The 19,667-nt window shown below is 40.0% G+C and overlaps 1 protein-coding gene across 2 annotated transcripts in view; it reads left to right on the forward strand.

Annotated features, from left to right (window-relative positions):
• The first annotated feature begins 14,848 nt into the window (after nt 1-14,848).
• The window catches only part of RALA (RAS like proto-oncogene A), a 63,442-nt gene continuing 58,623 nt past the window's right edge, over nt 14,849-19,667 (forward strand). Inside the window, exon 1 of one of the 2 annotated variants that reach the window (XM_037010887.2) lies at nt 14,849-15,105. The gene's annotated coding sequence lies outside the window, so the exon portion shown is untranslated. The remainder of the gene's footprint in view (nt 15,106-19,667) is intronic. The other variant, XM_037010886.2, reaches the window with a different exon arrangement.

A 19,667-nucleotide genomic window follows, 5' to 3' on the forward strand; every position in this document is an offset into this window, starting at 1 on the left:
ACTCCTGCTTTCATCTCCCTATTACTTGAATGAACTATCTTTTCCATCCCTTCACTTTTAGTCTGTGTATGTCTTTGGTTTTAAAGTGAGTCTTTTGTAGGCAGCTTATAGATGGGTCTTGCTTTTTTATCCATTCAGTGACTGTCTTTTGATTGGTGCATTCAGTCCATTTCCATTTAGGGTGATTATCGATAGCTATGCACTTATTGCCATTGCAGGCTTTAGATTCATGGTTACCAAAGGTTCAAGGTTAACTTCCTTACTATCCAAGAGTCTAACTTAACTCACTGAGCATGCTATTACAAACACAATCTAAAGGTTCTTTTTTATCCTCCTTTTTCTTCTTCCTGCATTCTTTATATATTAGGTATCATATACTGTATTCTTGGTCTATTCCTTGACTGACTTTGGGGATAGTTGATTTAATTTTGCATTTGCTTAGTAATTAACTGTTCTACTTTCTTTCCCATGGTTTTACTACCTCTGGTGACAGCTATTAAGCCTAGGATCACTCCCATAAATAGCAGTCCCTCCAAAATGCACTGTAGAGATCGTTTGTGGGAGGTAAATTCTCTCAGCTGTTGCTTATCTGGAAATTGATTAATCCCTCCTTCAAATTTAAATAATCTTGCCAGATAAAATGTTTTTGGTTCGAGACCCTTCTGCTTCATTGTATTAAATACATCATGCCCTCCCTTCTGGCCTGTACAGTTTCTGCTGAGACATCTGATGATAGCCTGATGAGCTTCCCTTTGTATGTGATCTTATTTCTCTCCCTGGCTGCTGTTAATAGTCTGTCCTTATCCTTGATCTTTGCCATTTTAAGTTGTATATGTCTTGGTGTTGTCTTCCTTGGGTTCCTTGTGTTAGGAGTTCTGTGCACCTCCATGGCCTGAGAGACTATCTCCCTCCCCAGATTCCGAAGTTTTCAGCAATTATATCCTCAAAGGCACGTCCATTTTTCTCTCTCTTCTTCTGGTACCCCTATAATATGAATATTGTTCCGTTTGGATTGGTCACAGTTCTCTCAGTATTCTTTCATTCTTAGAGATCCTTTTTTATGTCAGTGCCTCAGCTTTTTTGTATTCCTCTTCTCTAACTTCTATTTCATTTATAGTCTCTTCCACCATATCTAATCTGTTTTTAAAACCTTCCATTGTATATTTCATTTCTGATACTGTGTCCCATAATGATTGGATCGCCAACTGGAATTCATTCCTGAGTTCATGAATATTTTTCTGTACCTCCATAAGCATGTTAATGATTTTTATTTTGAAATCTCTTTTAGGAAGGTTCATGAGATCAATTTCATTTGAATCATTCTCTGGTGTATTCATAATTTTGCTTTGAACCAGGTTCCTTTGACATTTCTTATTTGTTTGTGGTGCCCTCTAGTACCCATAAGCTCTACTTTCTGGAGCTGCTCACCCCTGGAGCAATGTCGGGTTTCTGAGGGTGGTGTTGGTGCCTGGGGGAGGAAAGAGCTGTTTCCTGCTTCCTGGTTGCTATGCCTGTCTCCACTGCCAGAACCAGTGGGCCAAGCACACAGATATAAACTTCTATGCTTTGTGTTTGTAGCTGCTCTAGGCGGGGCTTCCCTCTGGCTGGCCTGATGCTATGGCAGGGTTTGCCGGTTTGAGAGCCAGGTGGTGCTGGCCAGGAGAAAGGTGCAGCAGGCTGTGTATCACGGAGGGGAGTCTTGGAGCTCTGTAGCCAGCCAGGGGGCTGGAGTGCCTGAAAATCATGAAAGTCCCCAACCTTCTGGGAAGAGTGCACCTGGACAATTTTGTCTACCTGTCCTTTCTCCTAACCAGTAAGCTATGTGCAATCCTTGTCCCTTTAGTAGCCTTTTTGCTGTTAGGAAGTCTCTCAGACTGCCTGCCTTTCTTTTGTCCCAGAGCAGCCAGATATGGATCCCTGTTTTCCACAAGCACCTAGAATCTCTCCAGGTATTCTGCCTGTCTTAGCTTTCCAAGCCCTACAGAGCACCATGTAACCTAGGTTTGTACTCCCAGAGCAGATCTCCAGAGCTAGGTGTTCAGCAGTTACAAGCCTCCACTCCCTCCCTGCTCTGTTTCTCTTCCTCGCACCAGTGAGCTGGAGTGAGAGAAGGGCGTGGGTCCTGCTGGGCCATGGCTTTAGTACATTACCCTGTTCCATGAGGTTTATTCTTTTTCTCCAGGTGTATGCATTCTGGCGCAGCCTCTTCCTGTTGCTCTTTCAGGATTAGTTGAATTATATTTTTGCATTATATGCAGTTTTAAGAGTAAGCCTGTGTCTCACCTCTTATGCTGCCATCTTTAACCCAATCTGACTGGTGACTTTATTAAGAATAGTTTCACATCAGTGGTGGGAATGAAAGCCTGACTACAAATGATTGAGGAGTAACTTAAGGTGAAGAAACAGAGATAGCAAGCACAGAAAATTCTCTAAAATTTTTTCTTTACTGAAGAGAGGGAGAATTTAGGTGAAGCTAGAGGGAGTGAGAATATATATGAGGGAGTCAAATGAGAATGCTAATGGCAAGGAAGCACTAGAGATGCTGAAAACAATCAGAAAGACAGTAACTTCTGGAGCAAGGTCCTCAAATAGACAGGAGTTAAGACTACAGATGGAATAATGGCCTTCTATTGTGAAAAAAATGAAAGAAGGGATGTGGTTCAAAAGTTGAAGGTTTGACTGTAAGAACATGCACTATCATGTAATTTTAAATTTTATAATATACTGTACAGTATAAGTATTAACAAAGGCAGAGAATAATAGAATGCGTTCAAGTGTCCTGCTTATAATTTTCTGATTCTCAAGACTCTGACAATCTGGACTTATGGGACCAAATCAGACATTCCTTCTTTTGTAGGGTATCTGGACCAATGTCTGAAATACAGTGAAGATTCAGTAAATTCTAATTTGACCCCCATTCACTGGTGCACTCTGGACTCAAATAGTCAACTGCTTCAGTAGTAATTCTTCCTTCTGACTACTGAGATCTGTACCTTCTGGTTTAATCCTCTTTACCTACCAGATCACTCCTAACTCTATAAATAGAACTTCTGTTCTTTTCTATCCCAAAATATCCTTTTTCTAGGACAAATAAATTCATTTATGATCAAATAATTCATCTTAATTAAATACATTAAAGACTAAATTTATATTCTGAATGAAGATACAAAGGTACTCTGGGATTCTTAGAAAAAGATGGCAGCATGAGAAGTGAGACAGAAACCTCCCAATACCACATATAACATGAAAATACAGCAAATACAACTAATCTTGAAAGAGCAACCAGAAAGAAGACTGCAAGACATGGCCTACATCTGGGGAAAAGAGAAGACCTCATGGAAAAGGGTAAAGTAACAAAGCTGCGATCTGTCAGGACCCAAGCCCTCCCCCAACCTCAGCTCACAGGCAGGAGGAAGAAAGATGGAGCGGGTAGAAAGGGGAAGCACAGGACTGGTAAACATCCACCCATGAAGATACGCTCTGGGATCACAAACCCAAATTACATGGTGCTCTGGAGATTAGTGAGTTTGGAAAGCAAAGAAAGGCAGAATACTCAAAGACGCTGAGATTCCAGGTACTTGTAGAGAACAGGTACCCACAAACGTCTGCTCTGGGACAAAAGAAAGGCGGGCACTTTGAAAGACTTCCCAGCCTCAAGAGGGGTGCCAAAGAGGAAAGGAATACTACTCAGGAGAAATGCCAGGTAGACAAAATTGTGCTGGCACACTCATCCCAGAAAGTTGGGAACAATCAGCAGCTTCATGTGCTCCATCCCCCTGGTGGACAACAGAGCACCAAGGCCCCCCACTGCAATACACAGCCTGCCACTCCTTCCTCCCAGCAGGGATTGGTCCACTCACCTGCTGCCCCAGCCATCATACCAGGCCAGCTGGAGGGCAGCCCTGACTACAACAGCTACAGGGATGTAATACAGAGGCTCCTATCTGCACACTTGGCCCACTGGCCCTGGCAGTGGAGGTACACACTGCAGCTGGGAAGCAGGAAACAGCTCTTTCCTCCCAGCAGGCACCAGTGCCACATGTCTGTGATTCCTGTATTGCTCCAGATGCTGGGCAACTCTAGAGAGTAGAGCTTCTGGGCATTAGAGGGTGCTGCCTACACAGTTATTCCATAGGAATAATTAGAAATATGAAACAGCAAAAGAATCTTGTACAAACCAAGATCCCTCAAACACGATACAGAGGGCTAAATGAAACTGAAATCACCAATCTTCATGATAAAGATTTCAAAATAAAAACATAAAAATGCTCAGGGAGCTACAGAAAAATATTCCAGATCTCAGGAAGGAATTCAAGAAAGAGAGATAAAGTTTGAAAGTACAGTCTCTGAAATGAAATATACAATGGAGGGATTTAAAAGCAGATTAGAAGAGTTAGAGGAGACAGTAAATGAAATAGAAATTAGATAAAAGGAGTACAAAGAAAATGAGGCACAGAGAGACAAGAGGATTTCTAGGAATGAAAGAATAATAAGAGAACAGTGCGACAAATCCAAACAGAACAATATTCACATTATAGGGGTACCAGAAGAAGAAGAAGAGAGAGAGATAGAAAGTCTCTTTGAGGAAAAAATGGCTGAAAACTTTCCCATTCTGGGGAAGGAAATAGTCTCTCAGGCCTTGGAAGTGCACAGATCTCCCAATACAAGGGACCCAAGGAAGACAACACCAAGACATAATAATTAAAATGTCAGAGATCAAGAACAAGGACAGTATTAAAAGCAGCCAGAGAGAGAAAAAAGATTTCATACAAAGGAAAACCCATTAGGCTATCATTAGACTTCTCAGCAGGCAGAAACCTTACAGGCCAGAAGGGAGTGGCATGATATATTTAATGCAATGAAGCAGAAGGGCCTTGAACCAAGATTACTGTACCCAGCAAGATTATCATTTAAATTTGAGGGAGGGATTAAACAATTTCCAAATAAGCAAATGATGAGAAAATTTACCTCCCACAAACGATCTCTACAGTGTATATGGAAGTGTTCCTAAGGCTACCTAGCTGTCACTAGAGGAAATAAAACCACAGTAAAGAAAGTGGACCAATTAATTAATAAGCATATGCAAAATTAAATCAACTACTCCCAAAGTCAGTCAAGGAATAGACCAATAGTATAGAATATGATACCTAATATATAAAGAATGGAGGAGGAAGAAAAAGGAGGAACAAAAGAACCTTTAGATTGTGTCTGTAATAGCATACTCAGTGAGTTAAGTTAGATTCTTAGTAAGGAAGTTACACTTGAACCTTTGGTAACCACGAATCTAAAGCCTGTAATGGCAATAAGTACATACCTATCGATAATCACCCTATATGTAAATGGTCTGAATGCATCAATCAAAGACATAGAGTCACTGAATGGATAAAAAAAACAAGACCCATCTATACGTTGCCTACAAGAGACTCACTTTAGACCCAAAGACATACACAGACTAAAAGTGAAGGGATGGAAAAAAGACATTTCAAGCAAGTAATAGGGAGAAAAAAGCAGGAGTTGCAGTACTTGTATCAGACAAAATAGACTTCAAAACAAAGAAAGTAACAAGAGACAAAGAAGGACATTACATAATGATAAAGGGGTCAGTGCAACAAGTGGATATAATCAATATAAATATCTATGCACCCAACATAGGAGCACCTAAATATGTGAAACAAATACTAAGAGAATTAAAGGGGGAAAAAGAATGCAATGCATTCATTTTAGAAGATTTCAACACATCACTCACTCCAAAGGACAGATCAACCTGACAGAAAATAAGCAAGGAGATAGGAGCACTGAACAACACATTAGAACAGATGGACCTAACAGACTTGTACAGAACACTCCACCCAAAAGCAGCAGGATACACATTCTTCTCAAAGGCACATGGAACATTGTCCAGAATTGATCACACACTGAGCCACAAAGAGAGCCTCAGTGTATTCAGAAAGATTGAAACTGTACCAACCAGCTTCTCAGACCAAAAAGGTATGAAACTAGAAATAAATTATGCAAAGAAAACATAAAAGCCCATAAACACATGGAGGCTTAACAACATGCTCCTAAATAATCAATGGATCAACTACCAAATAAAAACAGAGATCAAGCAATATATGGAGACAAATGAAAACAACAACTCAACACTGCAAAATCTGTGGGATGCAGCAGAGGCAGTTCTAAAAGGGAAGTATATTGCAATACAGGCCTATCTCAGGAAAGAAGAACAATCCCAATGAAGAGTCTAAACTCACAAAGAAACTAGAAAAAGAAGAACAAAGGAGGCCCAAAGTCAGTAGAAGGAGGGACATAGTAAAGATCAGAGCAGTATAAAACAATAGAAAAAAATCAATGAAACCAGAAGCTATTTCTTAAAAAAAAGATTTAAAAAATGGATAACCTCCTAGCCAGACTTATCAAGAAAAAAAGAGAGTGAATATTCATAAACAAAGCAGAAATGAGAAAGGAAAAATCACTATGGACAGCATGGAAATACAAAAAAATTAGAGAATACTATGAAAAATTATATGCTAAGAAATTGGATATCCTACAAGAAATGGACAACTTTCAAGAAAAATACAACCTTTCAAGACTGACTCAGAAAGAAACAGAAAATATGAACAGACCAGTTACCAGCAATGAAATTGAATTGGTAATCAAAAATACCTAAGAAAAAAAACCGTGTACTAGATGGTTTCACTGATGGATTTTATGAAATATTTAGAGAAGTTCTAATACCCATCCTCCTTAAAGTCTCCAAAAAGCACAAGAGGAGGGATTACTTCCAAATTAATTCTATGAGGCCACCATCACTCAAATACCAGTCAGGTAAATACACCAAAATCCCTGATTATAGACCAAAATCCCTGATGAACACAGATGCAAAAGTACTCAACAAAATATTAGCAAACCAAATTCAAAAATATATCAAAACAATCATCCATCATGATTAAGGAGGATTTATTCCAGGGATGTAAGGATGGTACAACATTTGAGAATCCATCAGCATCATCCACCATATCAACAAAAAGGACAAAAACCACATGATCATCTCCATAGATGCTGAAAAAGCATTTGACAAAATTCAACATCCATTCATGATAAAAATTCTCAACAAAATGGGTACAGAGGGCAAGTACCTCAACATAATAAAGGCCATATATGACAAACCCACAGCAAACATCATATTTAACAGTGAGAGGCTGAAAGCTTTTCACCTAAGATCAGGAATAAGACAAAGATACTCACTCTCCCCACTTTTATTCAACATAGTTCTGGAGATCCTAGCCACAGCAATAAGACAACATAAAGAAATAAAAAGCATTCAGACTGGTAAGGAAGAAATTAAACTGTCCCTGTTTGCAGATGACATGATATTGTACATTAAAAAAACCCTAAAGAATCCACTCCAAAACTACTAGACCTAATACCTGAATTCAGCAAAGTTGCAGGATACAAAATTAATACATAGAAATCTGTGGCATCCTTATATACTAATGATGAACTAGCAGAAAGAAAAATCAGGAAAACAACTCCACTTACAACTGCATCAAAAAGAACAAAATACCTAGGATTAAACCTAACCAAAGACATGAAAGACCTATACCCTGTAAACTACAAGACACTCATGAGAGAAATTATGGAAGACACCAATAAATGGGAATACATCCCGTGCTCATGAATAGGAAGAATTAACATGGCCAAAATAGCCATCCTGCCTAAAGCAATGTACAGATTCAATGCAATCCCTATCAAAATACCAACAGCATTCTTTAACAAACTAAAACAAATAGTTCTAAAATTCATGGAACCACAAAGGACCCCAAATAGCCAAAGCCAGCCTGAGAAGGAAGAACAAAGCTAGAGAGATTATGTTTCCCAACTTCAAGCTCTACTACAAAGCCACAGTAATCAAGACAATTTGGTACTGGCACAAGAACAGACCCACAGACCAGTGGAATAGAATAGAGAGTCCAGATATTAACCCAAACATATATGGCCAATTAATATAAGATAAAGGAGCCATGGATATACAGTTGGGAAATGACAGCCTCTTCAACAACTGGTGTTGGCAAAACTGGACAGCTACATGCAAGACAAAGAAACTGGACTGTTTTAACCCCATACACAAAAATAAACTCAAAATGGATCAAAGACCTGAATGTAAGTCATGAAATCATAAAACTCTTAGAAGCAAATATAGGCAAAAATCTCCTGAATATAAACATGAGCAATTTTTTCCTGAACTTCTCTCTTCAAGCAAGGGAAACAAAAGCAATAATGAAGAATTGGGACTATATCAAGCTAAAAAGCTTCTGTACAGCAAAGGACACCATCAGTAGAACAAAAAGTCTTCCTACAATATTAGAGAATATATTTGTAAACAACATATCCAATAAGGGTTAACATCCAAAATATATAAAGAACTCACACACCTCAACACCCAGAAAGCAAATAACCTGATTAAAAAATGGGCAGAGGATCTGAGCAGATACTTCTCCAAAGAAATTCAGATGGCCAATAGGCATATGAAAAGATGCTCCACATCGCTAATTAAAACTACAATGAGGTATCATCTCACACCAGTTAGGATGGCCAACATCGAAAGACAAGAAAAAACTAATGCTGGCAAGGATGCAGAGAAACGGGAACTTTAGGCTGTTGGTGAGAATGTAAATTGATTCAACCATTGTGGAAAGCAAATTGGAGGTTCCTCAAAATACTAGAAATAGAGATACCATTTGACCCAGGAATTCCACTCCTAGGAATTTACCCAAAGGAAACAAGTTCCCAGGTTCAAAAAGACATACTCCTTGTTTATCGCAGCACTATTTACAATAGCCAAGATATGGAAGCAATCTAAGTGTTCATCAGTAGATGAATGGATAAAGATGTGGTACATATACACAGTAGAATATTAATTCAGCCATAAGAAGAAAACAAATCCTACCATTTGCAACAAGATGGATGGAGCTAGAGGGTATTATGCTCAGTGAAATACGCCAGGCTGAGAAAGACTTGTACCAAATGATTTAACTCATTTGTAGAGTATAACAACAAAGCAAAACTGAAGGAATAACACAGCAGCAGACTCAGACTCGAAGAAGGGACTAGCAGTTACCAAGGGGATTGTTGGGGAGGGTGGGTGGGGAGGAAGGGAGAAGGGGATTAGGGGGTATTATGATTAACACACATAATGTAGGGGGTCATGGGGGAAGGCAGTTTAGCACAGAGAAGACAAGTAATGACTCTATAGTATCTTACTACGCTGATGGCCAGTGACTGCAATGGGGTATGAGGGAAGACTTGATAATGTAAGTGAATGAATGTAGTAACCACAATGTTGCTCATGTGAAGTCTTCATAAGATTGTGTATCAATGATACCTTAATAAAAAATAAATAAAGGTACTCTTTACATGTGTATACAAACACACAAGAATATAGGAGCCACCAAAAATTGGTGTTGGGTATATGGTAATTCTTCTGAAAAGAAATACAACTTATAAAATTGAACAAAAACTAAATTGGTTATCAATTTTAATAGTGACAGATGCTGACCAAAGGCATATTTTCACAGACTTTGTAAAAATGTATCAAAGAGACCTTAAAATTATCAAACTAAGCTCTTCATTTACTAGTGATGAAAATGCACAATTTTATTTATAGTTAACAAGTATACAAACTTGCTCAAGGTTGAAATACTATGAAGAAGCCTGTAAAGAAGCAGGGAAATTAAACAGAACCAAGCATATTTATTACCTCATTCAAGGGAAATATTTCATTTAGAAGATCAGTGCAAGCAGACAATGGATTCTAAAAAATGAATAATTGATTACATAACAATAAGAATCAATTTTAGAGCTAGTTCAGCGATAGGACAATGTAAAATACATTGTCCCATGTGCCTTAACTATAATTATATCTTGAGTAAAAGAATATAAAAAATGCTACACAGCAGTAAATCCAAAACTTTAATAAGTATATTGTTAACATTCTTCTTAATACATCAGAAAAGATGAAAAGAAACAATAGAGAAATATTTTCAACCTATACAAATTCAGGGCTTCAATGATAAAGGCTGAGAATTCCAGTTATTTATATAGGTAATTTTTTTCTATATAGAAATTATTTACATCTATTAAAATTTCACTTAATTAGCATGGGCAAAGTAAATGATGTAATTAGACATTACATGTACTTACCACGTGCCAGATACTGTTCTACACACTCTATAGGTATTAACTCATTTAATCTTATAACCATATAACAGGATATGGTAAAAAACAATTAAAATTTTTTAAATGCTATTTTTTTCCAGCTTTCCATTCTACCCCCATCATATGTGGTCAGTAAAAGGACAACGGAAGTTCAGTGAAAAGATATTTAATTTGAACTCATATGATTTTAGTTAGTTCCTGACTACTTTATTAGGATTCTGTATCACCTTAAAAAAGTTACTGAAACCAGCACCTCCCAAAATGCACTGATCAGGATTTGAATAAGGGCATTACAGTTAGAAATATATTTGTCATATTTTTTTATTGATATAACTATATATATAAAAGCCTTCACCCGAGACTTTTTTATTTGACTTTGTTTGGAGTGGAACTGAAGAATAGGAATTGCCTTTAAAGCCATCAAGATGATTCTGATTAAGAGCAACACTTGGGACTGATCTAGTAGTAGTCTTATCCTCTAAACCCCTGACAGAAAAGTCTGGAAATATGTGGTCCACAGGCATGGGCATAAAGGGAAGGATTATAAGAGCTTAAACTGTCAGACCTTCATTCTTTACACATGCTCACTGGAGTGGCCACAACAAAAGGGTCACCTAGAATATCTAAGTCCAAACAGAATCATTAGGAATGGTATCATAAAAGTGATTGTCATCTACAGCACCTATGTAAGCCTCTCTCTCCATGGCCTGATGGCAATAAAAGTCAAGCAGGAAACTAAGGCAATGGACTCACTAAATTATAAAACAACCAAAACACATTAACTTTACCTGAATGTGCAGAAAATGCACACACACACACCTTAAAGTTTCTGAGGTGATTATATGGGTTTCTTCTTTCTTAGAGTATATTCAACTAATCATCACAGTATATTTGTTATTTTCACCCCTAAAATATTTCAAGTACTATGTCTGACACCATTAAGTATACAAAGATGAATAAAACAAAGCACCTGTCTTTCAAAGTGGTAAAGACACAGCCGTAAACAGAATAGTTTGAATTTTAAAAATTTAAGTTTGCCTGAGTTTTAGAGATTCTGTAGGCAATGAATAAGCCAGAAATGCCCATATTATAAATATGTTCTGGAATAATCATCGTATCAAGCCAGTAACGTTGGTATAAAATACTAGAACAGTGCATTTGAGAGCCTCAAGAGATTGAGTCTGTTGTCTGAAAGTTTGTGGCATGTCTTTAAGCCCTTAGGGAAGTCTTTATCTCTGAGCATGTTTTTTTGAATAATGCATGTCTCACAAAGTTGTTGTGATAACAAAATGAAATAATACAAATGTTAAGGTGTCATGGGTTATTATAAACAATGCTCACAACTCTCCTAATAATTAAGCATGGTTTTGAGTTGTCTTTCTATCAATATGACCAATTGCTAATAACCAACTACTTTTTTATCTGGGCCCTGATACATATAGGATTTTTTTTTAACAGTTATGAGTATCTGTATGGTGAATGTACCTTCATATAGTATTTCTATAAAATGGTATACAGTAAGCATGTGTATAAAAAATATGCACATTATATAGCCATGGAAACATTTAAATGTATTTTTTTTTTTTTTGCATACACCTTTGAAGCGAGAAATACTGAAGCTACCTAATCGGCAAAATTTAGGGATGGACATTGGACAAACCCTCACAAGACTATACATTTTACTTTGTTTTTCTGATTAAACAATGATGGGAATGCCAGAAGATTCACAGGAATGATCACTTTCATGTTTCAAATATGTAACTACATGTAAAAATCTTATTCTATAGGGACATGAGTAATGCTTTAATAGAAAATTTCAGTTAAATGACTGCAGTAGACTATTAGTCTTAAAACATGATTCTGACAAAAGCATACCTACCTTGTCCTTCCCCCATAAGCATTATTAGTTTTAAGTAGCAGTGAACATAGGAATTGTAGTTACTAAAACTTTTTAATTCATACTATATTTGTTAATATATAGGTTTGATTATAAATAATACAAATTAAAGTCAAACTCACAAGCCAAGAAGGAATTTAAGTGTTATTTTAAAAGAGAATCCTTCGTGTTCTTTGAGTTGCCTAGGCAGCAAGTTTAGGAATGCTCATGGGGGTCTACTGGATATTAGTACTCATTATAATTATGTACTTACAATTATATCCTTTCATCTAAGTACCTCAAAGAGCTTTTAAAGCATTAATTTATTTCTTATGCTATCTCTGAGAGGCAGGCTGGTAGAGAGTCATTATCATCTCTATTTTACAGTAAAAGAAGTTAGGGCATAGAAAGTTTGTGACTTTGCTAGGGTCATACAGTGAACAAAGAACAAAAAAGGGACTCAAGATCGCTGTTCTCATTTCTATCCATTGTTCTCAGTATATTATCCACTATGATTAATATACCTAAATGTATTTCTATTCTATGAAGCCTGAGAATAATGTATGTGAATAATCTAAGAACTAAAGTGAGAGTTCCTCATTTTTTGTGTTCAAAATGCTTCTACACAGAAATGTAGAACAAGAACTCATAGTTACTGTCTTTGGTTTGCAACTCTATTACTTAGGGCTTTTGTAATTTGTAGCTTTCTGAAGCCTCTGCTCAAAAGGATCCCATTCCATTTCTGACTGCTTCACACTAGGTTAGCAGTGCTGCGAACAACCAAGCAGCAGCTGAGACAGACTAATGAACCTGAGGTTGTCTATCACTGCCTCCCCATTGCTCACTCTTCTTGAAGTCATCCTCCTCCTACTTCCCCATCCAGCTGATATTTGTGCAACCTCCCATCTTCAATTCCTCACTGTAATCAGTTTAACTGTGTGTTGTTAGTGATTACACTTTTTAAAAATTAAAATAACTATTTCATTTTATGATGAAATACTAGTTACCACTGTGACATTCAGTTTCTTGTAGGCCTGACCTTCATGGTCCTTAGTATTAACCTGTGGATGGGCATCTATCACATGGGGATTTCTTAAATGTAATACTTCAGCTATTTCCCCAAGAAAAGGTAGTGAGATTGAAGTGGTTTTAAACAGCTCAGTGCAGTTAGACTGCACAATTAGCTCAGATGTGTTCATACAAACCTGCAGTGTTTCTAACTTCTGCCCTGATCCTCCTTCATAACTCTAGGCCCGTATACCCACCGGCACTTCAAACCCACCAGGTCCAAAATGCCACTTCTTTTCTGTACTCCTTTCCCCTTCCATTCCAACTCCCTTCCTTACCACACGTTTGGTAAAATACACACTCCTCCTCCCAAATCAAAACAAGGCATCATTATGGCCACTTCCCCACATGGCCATTTTCTTCTCCAGCAACTGCCCCCAGAAGTCAAATTAGCACATTGATTCGGCATCCTGAATTAGGAATCCTCTTCGGGTGCTCGCTGCCACTCACATAACGGTCCTTACCCTTTCTCTTCTTGATTTCTGTAATGGCCCCTTGCGTACAAGTTCTCTGCATGCCCAGCACCTCAAATGTCCTCCACCAACAGCTTAAATTGAACATATGTCCCGGGTCATTCCTCTATTCATTCCCTCACGAATTCCTGAAAGACAATTCAGTATCTGGCTCCTGTCTGCTTCTTCTGATTCACCTTTTTCAGAAACCCGGGCTTGAACTTGAAAAGTCCTGTAATTACTATTCAGACTTCTCATCACACATTATTTGTCCCTGTGCTCTGTGTTCTTTTCGTTAGGATCTGGATATGCTATCCCAACCTTTTGTGTGTTGGGAAAATCCCAATTTATCTTTAAAACCTAGCGCAGTTACTGACGTATCCATTTTTCCCCCTGTATACCTTGATATACCATACTTCCAATCATTGGGCATTCCTTGAACAGGTTGTGCTAAGCACGGAGTTGGTACTAAATTGGGAGCAGAGTTAAGGGAATAAATAAATGGCAAGAGGTAAGAGTGTAGCTGCTGAGAGATGACAAAGATTTCCAACTTGTGGAAGGACTTAAATAAAGCAACCGCTTTAGTGGAACTACTAACTTAAGGTACCAAATTATTGGATGCGACCGCAGGATGACTTAAAAGTCACACGAAACCCCGGACCTGCAGGGCAAGGAGGTCGAGCCCCCTCAGGAAAGGACCCCGGACCATCCGGGACGGGAGTTCTCCGGAGCCCAGCAGTTAGATGAGGCCAACAGCAGACACGAGCCCCGCCGGTCAGCGCAGGCGACTGACCCATTTTCAAAGTTTCGGCCCGCGAGGAGCTACGTCGCCAGCTCCACTCTGGAAAACCCCGGCCACAGGACAGAGCGGCCTCCACCCTAGCACGCCCGCAGAAAGGGCTGCTCCCTGAAAGCAAGATGGCGGCCCCTGCTCTCCCACCCTTCCCCCTAAGAACCCCTTCCTGGGCCCCCGAAGAGAGAAACAAGGACATTGCGGCTCCGACGCTGAGATCCGGGAACCTCCGCGAGGCCCGCGGCCACTCCCGAGCCCTGGGGAAGTGACTTCACCTCGCGAGGCGCAGGGAGTCAGGGGTGGAGCTGCCCTGAGGGCAGCGGAGCCCCACCTCGGCACGCAGAGGATGAATGCCCGGAAGCGCGCCCCACCGGCCATTGTTCTCCAGCCGCGTCCCCAGCATTCTCCTCTCGGCCCGCGGACGGGAAGTTGCTGCCCAGCCGGCCCCGCCCCGCTCCCCTGCGCCCCGGAAGTGCTCTGCGGCCGCTGCTGCAGCGCGGCCAGGAGGAGGGTGGATCTCCTGAGTGGAGTGCTGCGAGTCCTCCTCCTGCTGCCGCCCAGGTGCTGCCGCCGCCCGTCGGACTCATCCTTCTGCCGCTCGCAGCCTCCCAGACAAGAAGGACCGAGACAACTCTCCGGCCGGAGCCAGCTCAGCCGCGGCTTCGGGAGCCCTCGGGGCGGCGGACCCGCTTGCGGTGCAGGTGAGCGATGCCCCTCCGGGCCGCCCTGGGAGGGGTCAGGGCCACCGGGGCCCCGGCGGGGGTGTGTCTGGGCGGCGGCGGGCGGAGGCCCAGGCTCAGGGCCCGGACGCCGAGATTGCACATCCCGCGTTCTGCCCGGGGACGAGCTGCGGGACGAGCCCAGGCTGGAATCCGGTCGCAATGTTCGCCGCTGTGCGGATGAGATCACTCCCGAGAGCGGGCGGCTGCGGCGTGGTCTCCCGAGCCTGGCACCCCCTCAAGCTGGCCTCGTCGGAAGGTCACCCCGAGGTCTCTGGACCGCCTCACCGAGGTCCTCGCCTGGGCGGTGCCCGCGACCTGGGGGACCCGTCTCCGCAGTACCCGTGCCTCACTCCGCCCCTCTCCCCCCTTCCCTTTCTTCCACTCCTTGCCTGTACTAGAGAGGTTGCTCCGCCAGGGTTTTTGCTATTTGTTAAAGGATTGGCTTTTTCATGCTGAAGTCATTAGATGCTCCGCACTGAACCAAATAGCTGGTCCTGGGCTCTTGCACAGGTTTAGCTTATGCTCGAGTGATCCAACCTCTAAAACAAGGAAGAGAATGTAGATATATTGAGTATTGGGGGTGTTTCCATCGTCGTTGGTTCCTAAAGGTTTTCCAGAAGTGGAAGATGTGATTTTGTATATTTAACCTGGGTGTGTGTGTGTTAGTGGGCGGGGGTGACGGCGCAGAGAGGTGGCACTGTTGTTTCAAGGTTTGTGGAGAATTAGGGAGTCAACTGGCCTTGGCTTAGAAACCTGAATGTCCAGACTTGTGAGAGCTCACTCAGGTGTCATTGAGGTGGTGTGAGAACTCCAGTGTCACGCCCTACATGTCAAGTTGAAAGGCACTTAATTTACGGGGGGTGGGGTAGGGGTGAGGGCTTATAAAACGTGCAGCATAAGTTAATTCTTGTCCTGAAAGTAAATGACAACTTTAATTATATTCCAAACTTTGGATAACAAAAATCGTTCATAACTCACAGAAAGCGTTTTGGCATATGTTTATTAATTAATGTATTTAAATGTATTTTGTTAGTTTGTTTTTTCTATCGCTGTTAATACAGTAGTATTATAAAATGACACCTGTGACTCTTAAAACATTATTTTTAGACTTTGAATCAGTCTTTATGGCAGGAGCCATGCTATGTGTCCAGGACGTAAGAAGCTATTGAAGCTATTCACAAATGTATTCACTGAATGAATGGAGGAGTAGATGATCTCACAGTGACACCCAGGAGTCATTTACTTTATTGGGCTAGGGTTTTTTGTTCCAGTGTCTTAGCACATATGGACTTTGCTCTGTCTTTCTGTCCATTAGCGTGGTGATTGGACAATTTCAAGAAGAATTCTTTGTTGTCCTTCCAAAACTATCCTCCCCTGAAAGGTTAAAATTGAGGCATTAATTGAACATTACAACTTGTATTCCTTTGTTAAGTGTTTACTACTTGAGCATGTTTGCCCAGGGTTATCAAGAAGAGATTTCCTGGTGATAGTAAATTTATGTTTGGAGTTGATATCATATCCTATCTTAATCAAAAAGGGGAAATTGGAGGTTAACCACTGTTTGGAAAACGTGGTACATCACAGAAACGCTTGTATTGGCTCATTTTCCCATGGGTACATGAAATCCTCTGACATCCTGATGTGACCTTGACATGATTTACCAATAGCCACTTTAACATTTCTGTTCAGAGATCCAGATGTTCTCTAGTCGTCTGCTGAGTGTGCAGTCATCTGCATTTATTTTGAAGTACTTCATAGAACATTTTCTTCTCAGGGCTTTCAGGGAAAAAAGAGCTAATTAGGGGAAGGAATCTTGTCTACCCTTTGTGTGGAGGGAGGTATAATTTTTGTCTGTAGATGGTTGGGTTATTTTCATTTGAGGGAGGTCCAAGTAAAATGCTGTTGTCTTTCTTCCTCACATGTCTGGGGTGGTCCTGCAATGGTTTTCCAAGCTCATCTTCTTCAGAACATAAATGTACCAGTATCATACCTTTTATAAAGTGTGTATTGTTGTAATGTACACTATAATCCCTAGTAGGTAGGTGGTAAGGACAATCACTTTTAAAATACTGGAATAAAAGGCTGTGAATGTTAGTGAGGAAAAGCATTTTGATTTTGGAGAAGTAGGGAGACAATATGGTTTTCATTGTTTTACAAAATATTTTAATTCTTAAGACACTAAAGAGGGAAGCCTGCAATTTCTTATCTCAGTGACTTTACCAGTTGTGGAGAGGTCAGATTTCTCTTTTTAATTCAACAGCCCTCTTGGTAATAACAGTCCTCATACATTGATTGTGTGCCAAGAGCTTTACTCACATTATTTCTCATCTCCATGGTACCTCCGCAAGTATGTAGTTTTTCTGCATTTTACTAAGTGAAGTTATTTGCCGGGGTTAGATGGCCAGTGTGCAGTAAAGTCTAGATTTGAAAGGAGTGATTTCTGAGAGCATTTGATGTTGCAGTTAATCCTAAACAGGTTCTGATTGTGCTGAGCATCAGGAAAGTGAAGATAACCGATCTCAGTTGGCCATCAAGTGGGACCTAGAGTTACCAATGACCCTGGTTAGGTAGCCTCGGACAGTAGCCACTTCTGTTTATCTCCAGTTGTGCCTACAAATAACAGTGTTATCACTTCTAGTGTGCCATGATGCAGAAATAGTTGGGCATTGTTCATGTAAGTGTCCTGGAAGAGTAGAGCTTTAGCAACTCAACTCCGGTGCTTAATTACTCCTTTTTTTACCTTTGAAGTACCTGAATAGTTCCTATTTCAGGAGATTATTGGAAATTTATGGGTAGTGACCTTTACTTAAATCATGTTTTTAGTTCTTTCTTTCACTAAAAGAGATGGTACAGAGGTTTTTGGGGGAGTGAGAAGAATGGTTTAAAAAAAAATAAAAGCAAAAGTGTGTTGGGTGTCTTACTGTTTCAGACTGTATGTCATTTTCTCTTTGGGTTTAGTATAGAGGATTAAAGGTGGGAGAACTCTTGTAAGGGTCCAGTTGCTGTTTGGTGCTAATACAGTTCTTTAGTCTTCCCAAGCCTGTGTACTTTGGGGAAAAAAAGCACTTTTAAAAAAGAATCAAGCTTAATAAGAAGGATGTGTTCATCTCTTGGTTTAAAAAAAAAAAGGATGTAGCTTTAAATAAAGAGCTCGTTCTCCAGCCCATTACTGATAGTTATTGCTTCTTTTTTTTTCTTTTGTTTTGCTTTGTTCTTTGAGTTTTAAGACCTTTCTTTGTACTTTTTTGCATCAATAAGGATTTGAAATTAAAGTTCTGTGAGTTGTTTAAAGATACGTGAATACATTTTAGAAGGGAATTTGCATCTTTGATCCCCCAACCCCCACATCTTGATGTAATTATACCTGAAGGTGAAGATTAATTCCTCAACATCAAGAGGGTAATCTGTACAAGCCAAAAGAGCAAGCTTCCTTAAAATGTTATGATAGTATTCTTAAAGGCCTTCACAGTTAAAGAGTCCTGTATTAGATGCAATGCTCGACACACAAAATCTCCTTGAAATCAGGATCCAGTTTCATTGTTGAATTCACTTGTTCAGATTAATATTGGGGTTTGACAGTTGGTCATCTTGGAGAATAAAGCACAGCAAGATTATGAAATGACTTCTACTCCCAGATGCATTGTGAAGGTGGGGCAAAGTTGTGGCCTGTGTCAGTAGTTCTTCCCTTTCTATGGGTGACTAGTTAAGTATTCCATATGATAGGTATAACCACATTTTGCTTATCCTCTTACCAATTAATGGACATCTGGTTTATTTCCCCTTTTTGGTTATTGTTAATAATCCTGCTATAAAAACATTCATGGATAAGTGTTTGTGTGAACATATGTTCGTGGATATCGAAGCCTTTGCTTTTTTATGCAGTTGAGTAGCTAGCATAGTAATCCATTGAAAATGGAGGTTGCCTTACTACTGAGTGGTTGCAAATACTTTAGATTAACTGCCCCGCCCCCCAGATTATTCTGGATTACTGCAGTAGCCTTTTAGCCTCTGGTTCCCTCCCACCCCCCACCCCAATCTTTTCTCCTTTGATCCTTAATTTCATATACAAAACTTTAAAGGTCTACTCCTTATCTCTCTAGCCTCATCTCCTTTCTTCCAGGATAGTATTCAGTTCCAGCAATACCGTGCGGGAATGCTAGTGTTTTCTCAGCCTCCCATTTCCTTTTCCTGTAATTGTAGTCACTCCTCCTTCCCACAGTCTTGTCCTTCAGAATTTAGGTTATACCTCTCCAAAAACTGTGTCTTGATTAGATTCTTTCTCTCGACCCCAACCCTCAAAAAAGAAAAAGACAAATAGAATAACTTTTCAAGACTGGGCTGATTGTTCCTCTTAACAGCTAGTTGTCATAAAATCTAACACAGCACTTCCTACTATGGGCAGTGCCTTTATTACCCTACTGTAAATTTTGTTGACTACATTCCATAGTAATCTTATAACTGCACACAGCCCAGACACTCTTAAATGCCTCCACAGGATTTTACCAGAAATTCCCAAACCTCCACAGCTCATTACATCCTTA

The sequence above is a fragment of the Manis javanica genome, chromosome 6, assembly GCF_040802235.1.
Source record: "Manis javanica isolate MJ-LG chromosome 6, MJ_LKY, whole genome shotgun sequence".
In the NCBI taxonomy this organism is placed as follows: Eukaryota; Metazoa; Chordata; class Mammalia; order Pholidota; family Manidae; genus Manis; species Manis javanica.